Source organism: Bison bison, unplaced genomic scaffold (assembly GCF_000754665.1).
Source record: "Bison bison bison isolate TAMUID 2011002044 unplaced genomic scaffold, Bison_UMD1.0 scf7180017864379, whole genome shotgun sequence".
NCBI lineage: Eukaryota > Metazoa > Chordata > Mammalia > Artiodactyla > Bovidae > Bison > Bison bison.
This window is the reverse complement of record NW_011494951.1, coordinates 8797624-8817194: the sequence shown is the minus strand read 5'-3', so window position 1 is coordinate 8817194 and position 19571 is coordinate 8797624. Positions and strand designations below refer to the sequence as shown.

The following is a 19571-nucleotide window of genomic DNA, read 5'->3' as shown; positions in this document are numbered from 1 at the left end:
CTCAGAATATAAGAGCACAATGTGATTTGGGAGCAACCCTTACAGAATCAAGTTTTCTTTTTTTGGAATGTAAAAACAATGTAGGTATCTGAGTCTTTCAAACTTAATACAGGATGTGAAAATTAAAAAAAAAAAAATTCTCAAATCTGTTTGTAATTCTCTCTAAAGATCTATTTTCCCAAAAATCATATTTGAAGGACAGAAACTTATATTCTTAAAAAAATACAACAAAATGTCAAAAAAACCCCACAAAGCCCCCAAACTCTTCTCAACTTGCTCTTGAATTCAATATGATTTTATAAGCTGAATTTAAATAAAGCTTAATAAAAACACCTTAAAGGTTTTACCACAAATAAATTGGAAATTTAACAGTTTGATATTGTTCAAAGTTTATAAATGAGACAAAAATAAAAACATAAAAAATGCAAATATTAAAGCTTAGGAGTATAATACTTCTTTTTGAGTCATCCTTCATTAGGGAATTTTGCATTTAGAAAAATACAGAAGGGACGACTACTATATACTGCTGTGGAAGAGAAAAAAGTTGTACATGAACAACTGCTGTAGTTTTACATCATAATATTTATTTGATTAAATCCCAAAAGTGAGGATGATCATTTGTTTGTAGTCCATGAAAATATAGGATTTTCCTCGAATGACTGAATCTTTGATAGACTATTAGAAAGGTACATTAAAATCTGCTTAGAAAACTTTCAAAAATTAAATATCTGTGAGACTGCATTCTAGCAACTTTTAGCACAGCCCTTGAAAAAGACACTACGACAGAGTGCAAGTGTATTGATACCAGAGGGAGAAACCAATGGCTGTCAATGAACCTGACAGGATTTGTAGAGCACAGAGTAACTGCATCACCTTTACCGCCTCAGCAAGTACTTTATACTCGAAGGGTCCTCTCCAAAATATCCCACACAAAACAGATACTTTCTACTGGCTTTCAATTATGAAGTTAAAGAATTTTATCATCTTCAGTGCAAGAGCAAGTGGCAAAGGTAATCCAATTTTGACATTAAAACAGGTAAGCAGATATATACAGATATATAAGATACTTATATAAGTATATAAGGTACTTATATAAGTATATAAGGTAGTTATATATCTGCAGATATATAAGCAGATATATGTATACGTATCTATACACATAAACACACACACATCATCTGAGTTCTAATTTAACTACACACTTCGTTTTCACACTGAACTTAAAATAAATGTTTCTGACCTTCAAAGGACAATTTACCAGCCCTTACTGACTCCTAAGTTTCATGCAGCATGACATTAGTTAACGGAATGCCATACAAGTAAGTTTATTGACGTGCTTTAGTATGCAGTGAGAAACAGGAGAGTAAGTACAAAGGGCATAAGATAAAAGAGTTAGGAAGCAGAGCTCTCTTGAACTGGATATTTCAACAGCGTGGAACATTACTTTGAAGGATCATAGTTTATTTTGGAAATATGCCTATTTCTAAACATCTTGTTGCAGATGACCAAATTTAGAGAACAATTTAAGGCTACAAAAAAATCACTGCTATACTGAGACTGAAAACCGAAATCCCTAACAAAGTGGCAACCTGTATTGCTCTGTTCAGTATAACAAGTTCATTAGTCTGTACACTGATGCTAAGGATACAAACACTAGTGAGATAGTCTCTGCTTATGATGCGGTAGGTGAGACAGACACAAATAAACAATTCCAATACACTTAGCCAAGGGTAAAGAGTTATGTACAGTAGGCTATATTAAAAAAACAAAAACACAAATGAGTATTTAACCAAGTCCAGGGATTCAAGCAAGATTTCCAAGAAAAGTAAACTAAGCAAAGCCTTAAGCCTAGTTCCACTTCAAAAGACACTCAACTTCCAATTGCCACATAATTATCCTCTAATAGGTTCACTGTTCACTTTATTTTTCATCATAAGACACAGGTAACAAGATATTTTCATTACTAATAGTCTTTTGACTTCTTGGCTTTGAATGGACTTAAAAGGCACACCTTATGTGAAAAGTTCAATAAACAGATATTCTATTTGCAAATGGATAGATATGCGTAAAGATGTTCTAAAATATAATTCTTCAAAGAAGAAAATCTCTCAGGATAATAAAATACTCCAAATTGAAATAAATAGATTTAGATTTGTTTTAAAATTACCCAGTTACTTTTCCTCTACCATAGTGAAATACTAATACATCTTTTACAAATTCACAGCTCTATTTTACATGTGAGTAAGTGTTAGTTGCTCAGTCATGTCGGACCTTATGTAGCCTGCCAGGCTCCTCTGTCCACGGGATTTTCTAGGCAAGACTACCGGAATAGGTTGCCATTCCCTTCTCCAGACGATCTCCCCAACCCAGGGGTAGAATCCAGGTCTCCTGCATTGCAGGCAGATTCTTTACCATCTGAGCCATAGGGGAAGCCCATCTATTTTACAAGGGGTAGTATTAAAATTACTTTCATTAAGAATCTGCCAATTGACAGTAATAACTAACACTGGAGGTTTTATGGGCTTCCCTGGAGAATGGGATTGGCCTAACCCACTCCAGGATTCTTGCCTGGAGAATTCCACAGACAGAAGAGCCCGGCAGGCTACAGTCCATGGGGTTGTGGAGAGTCAGACACAATTGAGCAACTAACACCTGCACTTGGCAGGTTTATGATGTACCAGAAGCTTTTCTTGGAGAAGGAAACGGCAATCCACTCCAGTATTCTTGCCTGGAGAATCCCAGGGACGGCAGAGCCTGGTGGGCTGCAGTCTATGGGGTCGCACAGGGTCGGACATGACCGAAGCGACTTAGCAGCAGCAGCAGGAGCTTTTCTAAGTCCTTTACAATGAATTACTTAACCCTCACAACAATCCTGACTTAGGTACCATTATCTTCCCATTTGAAGATAAACCATGCCACAAAAAGTTAAACATCTTGCCCAAGATTACAGTACTGGCAGGATTTGATCCAGGCAGATTAGCTACATACTTAATCACTATCTTATGATGTCTTCCTAGCTAATAACAATCTGGATCAAAATATGTATGATTGGTTGTACAAAAAAATTCATTCAATGAAAAACTTCACAGAATGATTATGCAGCATAGATAACTTATCCTTTAATACAGAAAAACAAAAAATAGAAAAAAGCCACATTGCTATAAAACCAGTTTCCCCCTGTTGTCTAAAGGCCTGTGACACAGAGGTAGTTGTAGATTAACACTTGTTTTGTCAATACTAGGACACACAAATGGGCAAAAAGGAGACTTTCCCAACCTTTCTTGTTGTTAAGTGTGCCCATGTGTCTAACGTGTGGTCAACAAATGTAAAACACAACTGGTAAATGAAGTTTCTGGGAAGTATCCTTAAAAGGGAAGCTCTTCCCTTTTCTTGATTGTTTCTCCTGCTTTCTGGAATGCATATGCAATGGCTCAACCGCATCAGCCATCTTAGATCATGAGGCAGAAGCTGGGTGTGAAGACTATAAGACTGAAGGACCCCAGACCCACGAGAACCACAACACTACTTCTCGGAGTCTTGTGTTTATGTAAAAGAGAAAATGCCTATCATATTTAAGCTACTTAGGAGTTTTCTCGGTTATACCAGAAGTTAACTTTACAGATAAAGTCCTCTAGCAGTGAGTTTGAGCAAATTAATTGGCCTATTATTTATGAATGTAAAAATATGACAAAATATAGTAACGTCATGATGGTTTTAACATATCTAAAGAAATGGGTATATACTCCCACTTGGTCTCTTTTACATTAAAATACTATAAAATTGAAAACAAATAATTTTGAAAAATCTGTATTCTTAGGTGTTGGTGAATAACTAGAAGACCTACAGTACCTTAAAAATTGTCTTATTAGTCTATTATTATTTTAACAATAGGCATAATACACATACAAAAAGACAATTCATATTAGCCATTTCAGATGCACATTCAGTTCAGCTCAATTCAGTTGCTCAGTCATGTCTGACTCTTTGAGACCCCATGAATTACAGCACACCAGGCCTCCCTGTCCTTCACCAACTCCCGGAGTTCACTCAAACTCATGTCCATCCAGCTGGTGATGCTATCCAGCCATCTCATCCTCTGTCGTCCCCTTCTCCTCCTGCCCCTAATCCCTCCCAGCATCAGGGTCTTTTCCAACGAGTCAACTCTTCGCATGAGGTGGCCAAAGTACTGGAGTTTCAGCTTTAGCATCATTCCTTCCAATGAACACTCAGGACTGATCTCCTTTAGAATGGACTGGTTGGATCTCCTTGCAGTCCAAGGGACCCTCAAGAGTCTTCTCCAACACAGTTCAAAAGCATCAATTCTTCGGCGCTCAGCTTTCTTCACAGTCCAACTCTCACATCCATACATGATCACTGGAAAAACCATAGCCTTGACTAGATGGACCTTTGTTGGCAAAGTAATGTCTCTGCTTCTCAATATGCTATCTAGGTTGGTCATAACTTTCCTTCCAAGGAGTAAGCGTCTTTTAATTTCATGGCTGCAATCACCATCTGCAGTGATTTTGGAGGCCCAAAAAATAAAGTCTGACACTGTTTCCCCATCTATCTGCCATGAAGTGATGGGGCCAGATGCATATTACTGCATCAAAAAACACTGACAAATATAACTGCATACAACTTACCAACTATAAAGATAAATTATTCACAAGGCAATATTTAAAGATATGTGATAAGTTAAGCCAATATTAGACTATTCATATATATATTCATATATATATATATATTTATTGATATGTATCAGCACGTAAGTTCTTTCTCCAAACTACTTACTACCAACACAAAGAACTTATTAGTGATAAAATGATAACATTTATTTCATGTTTCCTTAGATTTATAAACATTCTTTTAAAGTTAGAGAAATATGAATTAGAAAGGATAGAATGAAGCAATTATTTCCCCAACATTTCTTAATGCTTGTATATTCTCAAATTTAAAGCTTCTAGTTAATGAGAAGATAGCCATTTGATGAGTTTAGTTGCTAAGTTGTGTCCAATTCTTTTGTGACCTCACAGACTGTAGCCCAACAGGATCCTCTGTCCATGGGATTTTCTAGGCAAAAATCCTGGCGTGGGTTGCCATTTCCTACTCTAGGGGATGGCCCTGACCAAGGAGTTGAATCCACGTTTCCTGCATTGGCAGGCGAATTCTTTACCACTGAGCCACTAGGACGCCCACTCGATGTAGCATCTTACTTCTTTTCCCTGATACCATATTCTCTTGGTTCTCCTCTATCAGCAGCCACTCCTAAGGTCTTCTTTGCAAGTAATTTATGTTCCTCCTCTTCTCAACCCTTAAATGCTAAAGCTCCAGTGGTCAATCCTCAGACTTCTCTCTCTACACTGCTCCCTAGATGACATTGCTGCTAAGTCTGCTAAGTCACTTCAGTTGTGTCCAACTCTGTGTGACCCCATAGACATCAGCCCACCAGACTCCCCCGCCCCCGGGATTCTCCAGGCAAGAACACTGGAGTGGGTTGCCATTTCCTTCTCCAATGCACGAAAGTGAAAAGTGAAAGTGAAGTCGCTCTCTTAGCGACCCCATGGACATCAGCCTACGAGGCTCCTCCATCCGTGGGATTTTCCAAGCAAGAGTACTGGAGTGGGGTGCCACTGCCTTCTCTGCTAGATGACATTATCTGCTACCAAAACTTTATATGTCATCTCTAAGCAGATTACACTCACATTTTATCTCTTAACTGCAACTCTCTACCTTAACTCTGTATTTCCCCAGATTAGTATACAGCACTTTTTCCCAGTAGTTTGCTCATCTCCAAACTTTGGGTTACCTTATTCCCCACTCTGACTAATCTGTGTATAAATCTGTCACCTGTTCTCTTATCAACACAGAGCCCAACCTGACTACTCTTCACCAGCTCCTTCACTGTCTGCCTGGCCTAAGCCATCCCCATCTCCTCACAGACGGCCAGAATAACCTCATGGTCTTGTCTCCACTCAGCAGTGATCCTTGTAAAACCTAAGTCAGCTTATATTGCTCTATTGCTTAAAACCCTCCCCCACTTATCTGGCCCCTCATCATCTACCATTCTAACCACAATGGCCTCTGCTATTATCCAAACATAGCAGGCGCATTCTCATTTCAGGATCTGTATACTTCCTCCCCTTTTTGATCCAAAATGCACTTGCCTACATATGACCAAAGTCACACCTCTCACTTCAGTTAGGTCTTTAACAGATGCCATCACAGACCATCCTGTCTAAAGCAGCAGCTTCATTCTTTCTCTGTGCCCTTGACACTATGCTTCTGCCTTCAAACAGAGGCAGATTGACAACACTGATTCCTGTTGTCTCTGTCTTTCATTAAACAGATCCATGAGGGCAAGACTGTCATTTTTTATTCTCTACTCTATCTCTAGCATGTAACACAGAGCTTGGTACATAACAGATTCAAATATTTATTAAATGGATGAAAAAAAGTCTCATTCTGTTATGTGAACTATGACCTTGATCTAAAGCACAGTACCTAAATATGCATTTGTATGTGAGACAGGGAAAAGACATTCTCTCAGTGAACGGAAAAAAAAAAAAAAAACCACAAAACAAGCTTTTATCAATTCATTTCTTAACTCCTTAAATATGGGGAGGGGAGGGAAAAAGACAAGTCCTATTTTTGCTCTTTGCCAAGATTAATTTTTCCCATCTCCACAAGTGTTTTCTTTTTCTTTAATGAATGCATCCAAAAAATGATCTTCAAAGCCCCAATATTCACAGTTAATGATGCCAACAAATTTCTCATTAGTGATGAGAAAGGTGCTGAACAACAATGCCACATGTTCTGCCAACTCTTTTAAACAGAAAAAAAAAATCACACATCAAGAGTTTGAATTAGAATAGTTAACCAACTAACAAGAGAAGTGGTATGGTGTGGTAGTTCAAAGCACAAACTTAAGAACTATTAAATTCCACCAGCTACTAGCAATGAAATTTAGATATTTATTATTAGTAAGCCACCACAATCATCAAACTGTAAATTAAGGCTAAATATCTACCCTTAGTTGTGATAATTAACTAAATTAATCCATATATGTAGAGTTCTGAGAACAGAGCTTAGCATATATCAAAAGTTCAATAAATGATAGCTATGATATGTTATATATTGGGTACATATATTAAACCAACACACATACACAACACTCTTAAATAAGAACTAATTCTTCTTTTTTATGTGCTTTAAACAAGGCATTGCTCCCACTGCTTTGGTAGACTCTTCTCATATTTCTTTCATTATCTACATTTCACGTTTATTTTGAAACCCAGTTAGGAAAAAAAAAAAATGGTTCACAGGAAGCCTGGTAAAATCCACTCAGAATGTGGTCATTACCAACCTTGAATAATTTCAGTCTCTGCTCAGATCCAAAGGGCAGGACAGTCATTCCTGACCTCACTCCCAAATCTGAATGCATGCCTCATAAAAGCCTAAGAATAAGATCATACAAATGTAGAAAAGACCCTTAGATCCAGATTCCAAGAAAGCAACAGGATCATTCCTTACCTTCATCTAATAAAAGCCATCAGTCTACTTTAGTTTCCAGGAAAATTAATCAAGCTAATTCACTCATAAATAAGGATCCCATTATAATTTTCTTCACCTAATATTTATAACTTTCAAAACATTTATCCAACTAATACTAGACCATACATTAGGAGGGCTTCCCCGGTAGCTCAGCTGGTAAAGACTGCAATGCAGGAGACCCCGGTTTGATTCCTGGGTTGGGAAGATTCCCTGGAGAAGGGATAGGCTATCCACTCCAGTATTCTTGGGCTTCCCTGCTGGCTCAGCAGGTAAAGAATCTGTCCGCAATGTGGGAGACCTGGGTTTGATCCCTGGATTGGGAAGATCCCCTGGAGGAGGGCATGGTAACCCACTCTAGCATTCTTGCCTGGAGAATCCCCATGGACAGAAGAACTTGTGAAGGCTACAGTCCCTGGAGTCTGTAAACACCAAGGAACATAGAATATGAATAAGTTTTTTTTTAAGTATAACCACAGAGAAAGACAAAAACAATAAAGGGCTAAACTTAAGTCGTTAATCATCTGGTAAGATAATGTTTTATTGTAAAATCACTTCAATAAAACTGGTACTAACTGATATATGCAATTAAATGTTAAAATCATGTTGCACTAGTGGTCACAAAACTTTAAATTATAAAAGGGTTTATTAACAAAAGTAATATTGAGAATAACAAATGGACAATCAAACATCATCAGTGATAGTACAAACTGACATAAAACTTAAAAATAAATTGGCAAAAGTGGGGATGGGGTGGGATGATTTAGGAGATTGGGATTGACCCAGACACATTACTATGCATAAAACAGATAACTAATTAGAGCCTGCTGTATAGCACAGGGAGCTCAGTGCTCTACACTGACCTAGATGGGAAGGAAATCCAAAAAAGAGAGGGTTTTTGCATACATAGAGCTGATGCACTTCACTTTACAGCAGAAACTAACACAACACTGTAATGCAACTATACTCCAATAAAAATTAGTAAAACAATAAACTTAGTCACGCTTAGGGAATTAAGACTGCTGGTCACCACCATGGTCTGATTCCACAAGAGTGGGAAATCTGTGAACTATCTCAGCAGCAGCAGACATCAACCAAGGACCACAGGTCAAGTAGCAACCAGGCTTTCAAAAGACACTGTTTTAGAGCCAGAGAAAGGATTCCACTTCCAAACTGAGACTCTGCCCCTCACTTATGAGTTTCCTTCCTTCTTATGCTTATTGAGACAGGCTGGGACCTGGGACCCTTTGCTGCAGTGAGCTCACCTGCACAAAGGTCTATTTGAGCATCAGAATACAAAGAAACCATACGGAACTAAAAATAAAGTGCCTACATGTGTAGTTGCAGCGAATTATGAACAATAAGATACAAAAAAAACTCACCTGCCACTTCTGAGGCATCAGGAGCAAAAGCACATTACTGTGCATGATCTATCCCTGCACACAGCGCCTCCAGGGCCACCAAGGGTGGGTGGACCACTTAAGCCACCCCCTGGCCTGACCCACAGATCCACCCCTACCTTCACCCCATTTAAAGGACTAGTTCCCTCCCCCCTCTCAGGGAGCATAGGAGAGAACAGTGAAAATCTGTTATTTGTTTTCACTCCCTTTTGCTGTAGCAGGAGTCAAAATAAACCTTGCCTATCGTGGTGGCTCAGACAAAGTAAAGAATCTGCCTGCAATCCAAGGGACCCAGGTTCAATCCCTGGGTCAAGAAGATCCCATGGAGAAGGGAATGACAACCCACTCCCGTATGCTTCCCTGGAGAATTCCATGGACAGAGGAGCCAGACGGCTATAGTCCATGGGGTTGCAAAGAGTCGGACAAGACTGAGTGACAAATACTTTCACACTTTGGGGGGAAAAAAAGTTGGCAATATGTGTCTAGTGCCTTGAAAACAAATGTAATGTCTATTCTATGGAAATAAACTCAGAAAAAGCTCATTGACTTTCATTTAAAAATTTAAATACCCAAATGTACAACAGTAGGGGAATGGTTATATAAACTTTTTTGCATGCATATAAATAATTTTAAGTTCTAAATAAATATTGATGAAAATTTTTTGGACCATTGTTTAATCTTTCAACCAATAATTCACTGAGCCTGTTCTATTTGGTTGGCACTAATACAGATGCTGATTCAAGATAAGGCAAAAACAGAAGTGGTCAATGCTCCCATGATACACTCTCATGTGAATAGAAATATACACTGAAAAAAAATAACTGAATCAGAAATAAATGAGAAAAGTGCTCCAATTGAAAATTTACATGGTTGCTTAGCAATCCTTACAAAGTAACCCACTACTGACCAGAGTGTCAAAGAGGCTTCACTAAGGAGGTACTTAAACCAGGGATTACAGAGTCTTCCAACTGAACATGGAGGAGTGAATACATGAGCTCATCTCTGCTGCTTTCTGAAACCCCTAAAATGTCAGCATAGAAGTTTTAAAGAGGCATAACCACCATTATGACAAAGAGAATTGGACAGGATCACAGAAGAATCATATCACATTTTCAAAAGCTGTGAACATGAATGGCTGATTGGTAGTTGACTGTGGAGACCAGAAATCACCAAAAACACTAAAGGCAACCTGGTGTGTACATGGGGAAGATTATCAAGAAATAAGCCATTTACTATAATGAAAGCCCCCAAAGTTGAGAAATAAACAGCTCTGGTTATCATTCAGAGTAGATATGAGTAGAACTGAAAACTGGGAGGTGGATGATTCGTTCAAGCAGAGACACCTGCAGCCCCTTCTCTGGCTCTTCTAAGAAGGCTAACTAGGCAGGACTACAGCTTCTAGGCCGAAGAATGGAAGACAGACATCCAAGTCCATTCCCCAGAACAAAAGAAAATACATGAACACAGATACTGTGACATACAGATCCACTTACAGTAATGCTCACTAGATCATAAGCTGTAACTACACACAGTTTCCAATCACCATTTCTGTTTTATCTTTAAAAATGAACGGACAGCAAAGGATCATAAGATACTGAACAAAAGTCTCCAGCATGAGAAAAAAAAGAGAACAAAACCAAACAATTACAAAAGAGGAACTTGAAAGAAGCATAGACAATACAAGGAACTGGAAAAATAATAATGTTTAAACACTCCAGAGAAATAAGATCAAAGAATAAAAATAAGAAAGTTCTGAGAATTTTTCTAAAGAGGGTCTTAAAAGTCATTCAGAGAAAATTTTTTAAATAAAAAAATCATTAGAAGGATTGAAAGTAAGAGATGAGGAAACCCTTCCAAAAGTGAAACAAAATATAAAGTCATGGAAGTTAGAAACCAAACGTTGAGTATAGGAGACAATATTTCAAGAACAGCAATTTCAGAGAGGGGTAATATAAAAAATAAAAGAGAAGAAATTATTAAAAAAAAAAAAGGTAAAAAAATTTTCCAAGAACTGAAGGAAATTAATCTCTGAAATAGGAGGACTCAACTAATGTGCAGTACAAGAAATAAAACAAGAAAATGGAATGATAGAAGGAAAGATGGAAGGAAGAAAGGGGAAGAAGACAGACCAGTAAAGTCCCCTACCATCATACACAGGAAGACCCATATTCATTAGTACAAAAATTCAGAACCACAGGCATGAAAATATTCTAGAAGCTTCCAGTAAAAAAGTAAAATTAAAAAACAGAAAACAAGACAATCATACAAATGAACAGGTTTTAGAATGGTGTTAAATTTAACCCTGGAAGTAATGAAGCATTGCTTTCAACATTCTAAATCACTAATACATAATTCCACACGAGCCTATCATCTTATGTAGGTAGAATAATCATGTTTTTATACATACAAGCCTCAAAATTTATACCCCATCTGAAAGAAGGTTGTAAGATAGGCCCAATAAAACATATATAAATCATTAAGAAAGAACATGGAAATTAGGACATGAATCCCAAAGGAATAAGGAATTCTTGGGCTTAAGGAAACCACAAAATGACAGTTATGATGGGCTACAAGAATACTCACACCATTGTGGGCGGGGTGGGGGGAAGACAATTTATATGACTATTTGCTGTTTTTACATGTTCCAAGAAGCTTCAGTGTTTTACAAATATATTCTGGGATGAATTAGTGTATGTACTTAGAAAACTAAGCAAACAAACCAAAAGAGACAATGATAAATTCCAGGAAAAAGAGTTATATGAGAAAGAAAATGTTACAGTACAAAACATATGAGGTTCATCTGTAAATAACATTTGTATTATCACAGTAATTGCATCCTCTAAAACAAAAGTGGTCCTAAAATAGTTTTCAGAGGACAAAGCAGTGAAAATGTTGGGGGTATGGGTAAATCAAAGTAGACAGTCTACAGACAATACCTAAAATGTAGGAAATATAAAGCATAAGCATATTATTTACAAATAATTATGCGAAGAATAGGTACAGTTGAAAGTGGCTACATCCAAGGAACAGAAATCAGAAGTAGACAGAGCAGAATGAAGAAAGACTTCTATTTTTTCTTCTATAAACCTTATGGCACTATTTTACCTTGTAATCTATGTACATATATTTTTTAAACTAACTTTTTGAAAGTTAACCAGGTTAGAGGGAAGGTAACTATTTGAATATCTCATATATCTTATGTTTATATATTTAAAAAGAAAAAATGAGAAAAATTATATACCAAAAATATTAAACATGGTTATTTTAGCTTGTGGAATTATTGATAATTTAAAAACTTTTTCCCCCAAGTTTTTCCAAATTTCCTTTAATGAATACACACTACTTTTTGAAATAAGAAAAACATTTCAAAGAATAAAGTCCTATATCCTGCAGGAAAACCTTTCATTAGAGACTCTCAGATACTTTTCAAATACTTATTTCAAATACAAATAAGCTGCTAAAATTCATAGGCTCAGTTATCCCATGTATTTATCACTTCAGGTTCTATATAAAAAATATTCTTTCTGCTTTTATTTTCAATTTAAAAATAAGGGCTGTAAGCCCATATTTAAAGTTCTAGGATAGATGCTTTGCATGAGTAATAAACTTTTAATAAATACACATATGCTTTGAATAAATGTGATTTTTAAGAAAATTCATTGTCATTTCTGTGCAATAGTTTTTAGTTTTTAGAAAAGAAACTGTAATCTTATATAAGTCAAATCATTTAGTTGACTATTCAAAGATGCTTGGAAGAAATAACAACTCTAAATTTAATAATATTGTTGCTAAGAGAAATATTTAAAATTAAATAAAAATTTAAAATCTCTATCCATGATACCATATTTCAGATGAATCTTCTACAACAAGAATTTTTACAATCACACTTTCAAAATTTCCTTTTCAATCTGCAGATAACATTGACAACAGAAGTTCTACTCTAATAAATTGTTCCGTTAAGATGAACTAAATTCTGAATAGTTGGGGGTAAAGGTATCAAGTATGTCACAACAGTGATCACCTCTTAAAATCAGAACACATTTAATAAAATGTATATGGCTTCTATATAATTTAGTCCAAAAATAATTATTTTTTTCCTCTTTATCAAAGGCCAATGATCTACAGAAAAAGAAAACAAAATCAATGAAGTAAAAGGGAAAGAATATGTAAATTCTACTTATTCCTTTTTAAAATAGAAGGAAACATTTTACTTAAAAACTGAAAGCATACATAGCAATCTATTATCTTGTTTTGGAAAACATTCTAATAAAATGATTTTCATCTATACTTTTTTTCGGCACATGTGAAAATTTTGACTTCAAGCCACACAGGTGGCTGAAGAAAAGCAAAATGGTTCTGGGAAATACATGCCTCTCTATCAGAGTTATTAATAAGCTAGGGCAGTTTAAGAGGAGGGAAGTAACTATACTTTGACATGGATATTGCTGGTATCAGTTTTATTTTTCGCTCTACTCTATTTTAATAAAAACCACTCAATTTTTTTAAACTTCTTATAGATTTCTTTGATCTTGTTCTAATAGAGGAGAGTTTCTTAAAAGTGTACTCATCACATAACCTGCCATGGCTAATTTCTAGAACAGGGCCCTGAAGCTGCATGTTAAACATGCTCTCCAAGTCTGAAATAATTTTTTTTTTCTAATTATGAAATTTGATTGCTTTTTAAAGACTTTTTTTTAATATGGACAATTTTTAAAGTCTTTTTTGAATTTATTAAAATACTGCTTCTGCTTTATGTTTGGGTTTTTTTGGCCACAAGGCACGTGGGATCCCCAACCAGAGATCAAACCCACGCTTCCTGCGCTGGAAGGTGAAGTCTCAACTGCTGGACAGCCGGGCAAGGCCCCAGAAGCTCTTAAGCTCGAAAATGTAAGTTCTCACACCAGAATTTTAGAAACTGATACAAGTTATTTTGTGACTCTGTACTTAAATTGTAAACTGTGGCTTCACCTGATGGGTCCAATGTGATAGTTACTGATGCGCTCAGACGCTCAGCCCTGTCCCACTCTTTGTAACACCATGAACTGTAGCCCACAAGGCTCCTCTGTCCATGGGATTTCCCAGGCAAGAATATTGGAGTGGGTTGCCATTTCCTCCTCCAGGGCAATCTTCCTGGCCCAGGGACTGAACCTGTGTCTCTCACATCTCCTGCACTGGCAGAGTTCCACAGAACAGCAAGGAGAGAGAAGAAAAGTCTTATTAAGTGAACAATGCAAAGAAACAAAGGAAAACAACAGAATGGGAAAGACTAGACATCTCTTCAAGAAAACTTGAAATACCAAGGGAATATTTCAGGCAAGGATGGGCACAATAAAGGACAGAAATAGCAAGGACCTATCAAAAGTAAAAGATATTAAGAAGATGTGGCAAGAATACACAGAAGAACTATACAAAAAAGGTCTTAATGACCCAGGTAACCACAATGGTGTGATCACTCACCTTGAGCCAGACATCCTGGAATGGGAAGTCAATTGGGCCTTAGGAAGCATTACTACCAACAATGTTAGTGGAGGTGATAGAATTCCAGCTGAGCTATTTAAAATCCTACAAGATGACGCTGTTACACTCAATATGTCAGCAAATTTGGAAAACTCAGCAGTGGCCACAGGAGTGGAAAAAAAAATCAATTTTCATTCCAATCTCAAAGAAGGGCAATGTCAAAGAATGTCCAAACTAATACAACTGAACTTATTTCACATGCTAGCAAGGTAATGTTCAAAATCCATCAAGCTAGGCTCCAGCAGTACATGAACTGAGAAATTTCAGATGTACAAGCTAGATTTAGAAAAAACAGAGGAACCAGAGATCAAATTGCCAAAATTCACTGGATCATAGAGAAAGAGAATTCCAGGAGAACATCTACTTCTGCTTCACTAACTATGCCAAAGCCTTTAACTGTGTGGATCACAACAAACTGTGAAAAATTCTTTAAGTGATGGGAATACCAGACCATTTGACCTGCCTCCTGAGAAACCTGTATGCAGGTCAAGAAGCAACAGTTAGAACCAGACATGGAACAACAGATTGGTTCCAAATCGGGAAAGGAGTCCGTCAAGGCTGTATACTGTCACCCTGCTTATTTAACTTCTATGCAGAGTGCATCACACAGAATGCTAGGTGGGATGAATCACAAGCTGCAATCAAGACTGCAGGGAGAAATATCTACAACCTCAGGTATGAAGATGATATCCCTCTAATGGCAGAAAGTGAAGAGGAACTACTAAAGAGCCTCTTGATGAGGATGAAAGAGGAGAGTGAAAAAGATGACTTAAAACTCAGCATTCAAAATAACAAGATCATAGCATCCAGACTTGTAACTTCATGGCAAATAAATGGGGAAAAGTGGAAACAGTGATAGATTTTACTTTCCTGGGCTGCAAAATCACTGAGGATAGTGACTGCAGCCATGAAATTAAAAGATGCTTGCTCCTTGGAAGGAAAGCCATGACAAACCTAGACAGCATATTAAAAAGCAGAGACATCATTTTGCTGACAAAGGTCTGAATAGTCAAAGCTATGGCTTTTCCAGAAGTTATGTATGGAGGTGAGAGATGGACCATAAAGAAGGCTGAGCGCCAAAGAATTGGTGCTTTTAAGCTATGGTGTTAGAGAAGACTCTTAAGAGTCCCTTGGACTGCATGAGATCAAACCAGTCAATACTAAAGCAAATCAGTTCTGAATATGCATTGGAAGGACTGATGCTGAAGCTGAAACTCCAAAACTTTGGCTACCTGATAAGAGCAGACTCACTGGAAAAGACCCTGCTGCTGGAAAAGACGGAGGGCAGGAGAAGAGGGCAACAGAGGATGAGATGGTTGGATGGCATCACTGACTCAATGGACATGAGTTTGAGCACAGTCTGGGAAATAGTGAAGGACAGGGAAGCCTGGTGTGCTGCATTCCTTGGGACTGCAGAGTGGGACAGGCCTTAGCGACTGAACAACAACAACTTCCATTTTATACTAAGACGAGTGAGGAGAATATCAGAGAGAAAAGAAGTGTCTTGAAAAGACGCAAGAATTTAGTTGATACCACCAGGACCACTTAGCATTTATAGAGTCATTCCTTATTTCCTCAAGGATTATTTTCCTTAAAATAAGCAGAGATGTTTTTCTTCAGGAGTTTAGCAGTCAAGTGATAAAAATGATGCTACGATATACAAAAACACAGTAAATAAAAACATTTTCAAGGCATCAACTTCTAAAAATATGTCAATATTGAAAAATCATGCTCTAAATCCTTTTTCTTGAATTCCCCTTAATTGTTTAGAGAACATTAGTAAAGGCATTGTGACTTGCTGACACAGAACCTAAGACTGCTAAATAAACTACATTTCTTCCTGCTGTTCTCAAATAATCTTTTATGTGCTTAAATTTTTTGTTTGCCCTTATGATTTGGAGGAGGGGGTAGGCAATTTGGAATAAAAATGCTTACACAGTAAGACCTTTTTTGTAAACTGCTGAGGGCAGAGAGGGGAGAGAGATTAACAATAATCACTGACTTGTTCTTTTGTTTAAAGGGGAATGAATTGACCCACACATACAGAAAAAAGATCACAGATTATTTAACATAGGTATGCAAACACAAAATTGCAAAATCACAAAACTTTACTTGGCAAAGCATGATTTACTTTGACCATTAAAAGAATTCATAATTGTCCTTCCTATGAAAAGGAAAATATTTGTCAAAAATCAAGACAGTCACCAGAAAATGGATGTTCATGGTGAGTAGTCACTGCAGAATAAATAAAACAGATCCGTCAGTGCCACTTGTACTACGGAAAGCATAAAACAGTGTGTTAGTGTTCACAGTCCAGAGCAAAAGACTCCCCCCACCCTTAGAGGACTGGCTGAGCGGTGTCACACCCAGTCACCGGCAGGCAGCCCCAAAACAGCTATGCCAGGACAAGTCTGCTGTCAGCTCCTCAGTTATGACAAGCTCTTGAACACAACCTGCTCCCTCTGTCTAGTTGATGCTTTCCCCCCATATTGTTTCATCCTTGATTTGCTCAGGTTTCAGGTCTCACCTTTTATTTCTCCACATCTACCTTAGATACCTCCACTTATTACCTCCAAACACTTCATAGCCTCCCCTCCATAGTACTCTAATACTTACCGTTATATGTGTACATAATCGAGCCCACCAGGTTCCTCTGTCCATGGGATTTCCCAGGCAAGAATACTGGAGTGGGTTGCCATTTCCTCCTCCAGGGGATCTTCCCTACCCAGGGATCAAACCCGAGTTTCCAATGTCTCCTGAATTGGCAGGCGGATTGTTCTTCACCACTGTGCCACCTGGGAAGCCCTACTGTATGTTTATATTAATGTGTTATATGTATCTATGCATATCACACATGTAACTAGAAGGTCTCTCTTCCTCTTTGGCTGTACATTCCACAAGAACAGAGACCATGTCTGTTTCACATAACACACAGCAGGCTCTTGGATACTGCCTAGTATAAAAGCACACTTTCTGGAACAGCATGCATCCAGGGTTTCATCTATGGCTGCCATCACTTCACATCCTGAGAGCCTTGACAAGACCATTTCCCCTGCCATGCCAGACTAGAAAGACCTTAACAGTAAACAGTGGAGGTTCTCTGCTGCCCTGTAAAAACCACTAGGCTTGCATTCTGGGCTGAAGCGGGGGCAGGAGGGTCCCTCTGTCAGTCTAATCAGTCAACAGTCATGCCAGTAACCGGGAGTGGACTTTTTTTGGATTCCAGAGGACTGCCTGATTGCTTTTCTGTCTACCAACATAAACCCTTACCTGAAGCAGTTTTTCTTTTCCTTTAGAACAGCAGAACCCAATGCAAATTTTGTTTCTGCCTTTCATCTCTCTGGGAGGCAGCCTCCATGACTGCCCCTGCTGCTCTTTGCCTCCCAGGACTCACAGCTCTTGGGCAACAGACTCTGCCCCAGCTGAGCAAGGTGATCTATGTGGCTAGTATGCTGTCACGGAAATGATAGCATGAGACTTCTGAAGCTAAATCCTACAAGACACTGGGGCACCTGCTTCGAGCTTTATCATTTGCTCTGGGGGTAGGGGGGGCACGCTTGGAGGACACTTCGGCAGTCCTGAGCAGAGGTCCGTGATGAACTGTGTTCTCCTGCCAACAGCCTGCGCCAACCTGCCAGCCACGTAAGTAAGTCATCTTGGAAAAGGATCCCCCTCGCCTTAGTCAGATCTTCAGATGACTGCCGCCTCATTGTTCTCCTGACTGCTACCTCCTAAGACCCTCACCAAAACTAACCTGCTAAAGAGCTTCTGAGTTCTAAACCACAGAAACTGCAGGTGATAATAAAGGTTCATTGTAGCTTCAAGCTACTAAATTTGGGAGTAATTTTTTATGCAGCAGTGTATAACTAATACAATCTTTCACCACTCAAGTTTGCACAGAAAATTTTCAAGAAACTGTCACCACTTACACAAAGGGAAATAAGAAATTCATTTTTATTTTCAGTTTTTCATTTACCCCACAAGTCTCACCTCTCTGTTCATTAGATTCCATATGGAAGACATAGCAACTGGTTAGATTATTGAAAAATATTCTAGAAGGATAAGATTTATTCTGCTTTTTTAGAGAAGAGAATTTTCATATGCTAAGTAGAGAACAGAACTTTCTGAAAGTGATGAAAAGATGAGATAAGAGAGATGGGATAGAGGCTGAAGTGATGCCCTAAAGATCAGGAATGGAAAGGAGGGGAAATAAATTCAGGGATTGGTTTCTTCTATATGTCACAACCTTGCTTTCCTAAATTTTTACTGATGCCCAGCCCCAAGAAACGGTGTAACGATCAGCGTGTGGGAGTAAGATACACAGTATGACAAATCCCAGGAGGCAGGGAAATTTGTACTAGTTATAAAAGAAAAAACTAAGTGACAGCACTTGGATATCAAGACGATTTTAGAAAGGTGCGTGCGTGTGGGTGTGCTAAGTCGCTTCAGTTGTATCCAACTCTGCAATTTCATGGATTGTAGCCCACCAAGGCTCCTCTGTCCATGGGATTCTCCAGGCAAGAATACTGGAGTGGGTTGCCATTCCCTTCTCCAAGGGCTCTTCCTAAGCCAGGATAGAACCTGCGTCTCTTACGTCCCCTGCATTGGCAGGTGGGCTCTTTACCACTAGGGCCACCTGGGAAGCTCCAATATTAGAAAGGTAATAGAACCAGTCTTATTTCTCAATTCTATGGAGAAGCATTCTCAAATGTTTTCTTTTGTTTTTTCTCTATTCCCTGTCATAATAAATGTGGAACATAAAATGTTTCAATTAGAAAGAGATGTGTTACCATGATTCCTAAAGGTGGTTAATGAGCCTTTTTTTCCTAACAGAAGAATTCTGAATTCATTTGAATATTTCAATTATTGATATTAAATTCCTTTTAGCCTCATACTGCTTCTGTTTTCTTTTTCAAAGTCTTCTTTCTAGGTTTCCTTCCATTTTTATTATAAAATATGCTAGAAAAACAGAAAAACTGGGATAATTAATAGAGAGTATATAATTACTGTTTTCTCTTAACATATTCAAAGGGCTTCTTTAAGGAAGGCTGGGAGAAACAATGATGAAAAAAGTTTAATTATCCACTGGTTACAGTTAATATTGAC

The 19571-nt window shown here is 37.9% G+C and overlaps 1 protein-coding gene across 6 annotated transcripts in view; it reads right to left on the bottom strand.

Moving 5' to 3' along the window:
* Positions 1-19571, bottom strand: part of CPEB2 (cytoplasmic polyadenylation element binding protein 2) — a 66004-nt gene that overhangs the window by 33663 nt on the left and 12770 nt on the right. The window lies entirely within an intron of this gene.